Below are 4,989 nucleotides of genomic sequence, written 5' to 3' on the forward strand. Positions count from 1 at the left end.
AAACAATTTTGACAATCCATTAACTCTATACAAATAAAAGATAAATAAAGCACCAACTCTTTAACAGCAGCATCGCCTCCAACATCAACAATGGGCTGGACCTGAGATAGAATAAAACAATTGTTGGTCTTAACTGTTAGCCAAATAACAATAGTACATCTAACCAATTATAAGAATTTTAAGCAAACACAAGAGGAAGCAGATAATATGACTGAATGTAACCGGTTACCGAATCCTAATGTGCAAACAACACCAGGACAGAGCTCTCTATAAAAGGCCGATACGAAACAAACAACGCTCATTGTGCATCATCTAATAGTGTTAGAAAGGGACATAAGTAGGAACATTCTTTGAAGAGGAAAATTAACCCCACAAATACACAACAAATGTTTTTAGAAAAAAAAAAAACATTCTGGGTGGTGCCCAATCCCGAATGGGTGCGCACCAAGTGGCGTGGGACACGGTGACCACATGGCATGTTTGTTTGTTTCATCTCTATAGAAAGCAATATTGAGAGAATGTTTATTGATCTGATAATGATTCAAGGCCATAGGCCGATTTACATATAGGTGCAGAAGAGGATTAACAATGGAAAGGATCCTCTAAATATGGTGAGAATACAACCAACAATAATGGAGATAAACTATTAAAAATAAAATATTCTATATTCCCCCTCAAGATGAAGCATGTAAGTTGATCATGCTAATCTTGCCAAGTAAGAAATCAAGTTGTTGTCTAGAAAGGCCCTTCGTTAGTAGGTCTGCAATTTGCATCTTGCTGCTGATATTCATTGGAACAATCTCCTTTGATTCCACACGTTCACGCACAAAGAAGCAATCCATCTCAACGTGCTTTGTTCTCTCATGGTAAACGGGGTTGTTGGGAATGTGACGGGCTGCCTAGTTGTCGCAAAACAGAGGAGTGGCCGAGTCTATATGGACCCCTAACTCGGTAAGAAGCCAACACACCCAAATAACTTCACTAACCGTGGTTGCCATGGCACGATATTCTGCTTCGGCCGAGGAATGTGAAACCACAGACTGCTTTTTAGTTCTCCGTGAAATAGGAGTTCCCCCAAGCAAAAGAAAATACCCAGTTCGTGACCTCCTCGTGTATGGACACCCCAACCAATCAGAGTCACAGTATGCAGACAGAGCCGGGTCTCCTTCACGTGAAAGGAGAATGCCTTGTCTCGGAGTGGCTTTCAGGTAGCCGAGAACTCGGTTAACTGCCTCCAGGTGGTTACTTCTCGGATCAGCCACGAATTGGCTCAGAATATTAACCGAATTTGTGATACCCGATCGCCTTGAAGATATAGGAGCCGTCCCACGAGACGGTGATATTGACTGGCATCGACCCGATCATTTCTCTCCCATTTATCCAACTTTAAGCCCTGCTCAATAGGAGTTGGGCTTGGCTTACAACCCAATTTCCCGCTATCTTCCAAAATGTCCAACGTATACTTTCGTTGACTGAGGACTAGGCCTTCCTTGGTTCTTGCAACCTCTATTCCAAGGAAATACTTTAGAACACCGAGGTCCTTTATGCTAAAATTCTCATCAAGTTGTCTTTTGACTTCTTTGATTTTGGCGAGGCAATTTCTAGTTATAATCACATCATCTACATAAATTAGGATGACAACCATCACCCCATCGGCCTCGTATATGAATAACGAATGGTCTGCTTTGGATTGTTTAAAACTTAGGCTCCAGAGAAAATTGGTGAATTTTTTATACCAATTACGCAAAGCTTGTTTCAAACCATATAACGACTTCCTCAAACGACAGACACGAGTCTCGTTTTCTTTTGAAAAACCTCATGGGATTTTCATGTATACCTCTTCATCGAGCTCGCCATGTAAGAAAGCGTTATTCACGTCAAGTTGGTGGATAATCCAATTCCTCTTAACTTCTACGGCTTGAAGGGTTCGCATTGTTACCAACTTTGCGACTGGAGCAAAGGTTTCATGGTAGTCTACCCCTTCTTGCTGAGTAAACCCCTTCGCGACTAGACGAGCCTTGTATCTTTCTATTTCACCATTCAGTTTGAACTTGATCTTGTAAACCCACTTTGAGTCGATTGCTCCTTTTCCTTTAGGCAAGTCTTCTAGCGTCCAAGTTCCATTCTTCTCTAGAGCTTGAATCTCACTTTTCATGGCATCACGCCATCGGACATCCTGTGAAGCCTCTTGAAAACAACTTGGCTCACCAACTTTAGTGATAGCCGACAAAAAAGCCTTTTGTTTAGTTGAGAAATTATTATAGGAGATGAAATCTGAGATAGGGTAACGTACCACTGAGGAGGCTTGACTGGATGTCGGGTGTTGGACCGAAGGGGGAACTTTGACAACAAAATCTTTGAACTTTGAAGGTCGAGACTTTGTTCGCGTGGGTCTGGCTTCGATTGGATCTTGCCTCTTAACATTATTTTGCTCCTCAACTACATCACTGTTAACTTCATTCTCATTTCCTTGGCCCAATTCAATATTTTGATCGGGCCCAGCTTCACCATTATCCATTTCACTACATTCAGACCCATTCTCGGCCCCATTCATTCCGTTTAATTCAGGCCCATTATCAGACTCACTTAACTCATGCCCAATCGGAGCAGCCTCAACACGGGGATTATCTTAATCATTGGGCCGGTTAGAGGCATGTTCGGTTTCTTTGTCACAGAATCATTCATGCATCCTTATTGGGTTCTCATTATCATCTAATTTTTCTTTCCCAAACGAAAGGAAAATTTTCTTCACAGAATAAGACATCCCTGCTGACTATGATTTTTCTAGTTTCCAGATCAAGAATTTTATACCCTTTCGTTCCTGAAGGGTATCCAAGAAACACCCCCGGTTTTCCCCCTTTGTTCAAACTTATCTCCTTTGGTATTGAAATTCTTGAAATACACAAGACATCCGAAAACTCTAAGGTGATTATAATCAGGTTTTACCCCAAGAATTATTTCGTAGGGCGTTTTATTTTTAAGAACATTAGATGGAAGACGACTGATAATATAGGCCGCAGTAAGAACACACTCCCCCCAAAATTGCTTTGGAAGCTTAGCACCGAACCTCAAGGCCCGTGCCGTTTCCAAGAGGTGTCGGTGCTTTCTCTCCACCACACCGTTTTGTTGAGGGGTGTGAGGACACGTAGTTTCAAGCAACATCCCTTTTTCACTATAAAATTCAATCATTTCATTGGACGTAAACTCACCACCGTTATCACACCTTACCCTCTTAACACATTTTTCAAATTGAACTTCTACCATCTTGCAAAAATTAACAAGGCACTTACTAGCATCGCTTTTATGTTTGATCAGGAATACCCACACGGCTCTACTAAAAACATCAACTATTGTTAAAAAGTAGTTGGATTTAGTGTAGGATGGTACCCGGTAACCCCCCCCCCCTCCCCATATATCACAATGAATTAATTAAAAGGGCTCAATAGTTTTAATAAAACTAGATGGAAAAGGTGTTCTGGCAAACTTAGCCATGGTACAAGAATCACAAAAAATTACCAAGTTCATAAGTAAAAGTGCTAAGAAAATCAACTTTAGCGAGTTTTCCCTTCGAGGCATGCCCAACTCTCTTATGCCATGTCCCAATTGTGGTTCCCAACCCTTTCTTTTCTTGCACCATCTTCATTCGGTGCAGTCCCCCTTCGCACCTACCCGCACCAATCAAGTTCCTCCTCTGCAATCCCTGCATTACACAAAATGAGGAAAGAACGATACGACACACTGAAGGTCGCGGCTAAGGCGACTAACCGAAAGAAGGTTGCATTTAAAATCGGGAATGTAAAGAACATTGTTTACTTTGGCTCTTCCGGGGAGGATGTATTCTCTCTTTCCCTTTACAGGGATGGAGTCACCATTGGGGATGAGAACGGGTCCTTCAAGAGGAGCCGTTTTCTCGTTAACGAGAATATTAGATAAACAAGTTATATATTCGGTGCAACCTGAATCAATAATCCACTCACCTTCATCATTGATTTTACAGGCCATATTAGCAAGGGGTTTAATGGTTTCGTTATTACCCGATTTGGAGAAGTGCTTAACGAGAGTTTGATAGTGTTCCTGTGTTAAACCGGGTATGGGGCTGGATTCGGTTTCCACACAGGCCGCCTTTCCTTTCGCCTTTTCTCCCTTCTTCCCGGGCCACCAATCTGGGTACCCGACCAATTTAAAACAACCCTCCTTCTTGTGCCCGTCTCTATTGCAAAAAGTACAGTGTTCGGTCCCATCTTTTGATCCCTTTGTTCCACCCTTCTCCTTGCCGTGGCCACTCTCCCTTTTCTGAAGAGCCTTAAACGCAGTGGATTCAACATTGCTTTTGTTTTCATTAGACACGGCCCTTTGCTTCTCGTCATCGTGGACCATGTGGTAGGCGGCTGTGAGGGATGGGATCGGTTTGGTGGCCAGAATCTGAGTCCGAATGACTGTGAACTCAGCATCTAACCCCATGAGGAACTCGTACAGATGTTCTATCTCTTGATGCTCAAAGATCTTCTTTCCAACTTCACATTCACACTTGTCACATGTGCATTGCGGAAAAGGTTGCACATATTGGGCTTCATCCCATAATGAGCGGAGTTGCGTGAAGTAGGCAGAGACGGAGCTTCCCGCTTGACGAGTCCCGACAATCTTCTGTTTTATTTCATACGCCCTCGGGGCACTTTCTTTTCCAAATCTTTCATCAAGATCCGACCATATTTCTGAAGCAGTACTTGCGTATTTTACGTTGCTACGAATGTTCTTCTCCATTGCCGTCGTTAACCATCCCTTAATCATCGCATCTACACGCATCCAAGGCATGTAATCCTTGGACGTTTTCTCCAATTTCTTAATCGACCCGTCAACGAACTCTATTTTGTTCTTGGCAAACAAGAAGTTCATCATCTCTTGTTTCCAATCGGCATATTTGCAGTCGGTCAGCACCTCGTTTACGTGTAGTTGTTTGGGCAGGTCCGATGGATGTAGATAGTATGGTGA

This window comes from Helianthus annuus, chromosome 14 (assembly GCF_002127325.2).
Source record: "Helianthus annuus cultivar XRQ/B chromosome 14, HanXRQr2.0-SUNRISE, whole genome shotgun sequence".
Lineage (NCBI taxonomy): Eukaryota > Viridiplantae > Streptophyta > Magnoliopsida > Asterales > Asteraceae > Helianthus > Helianthus annuus.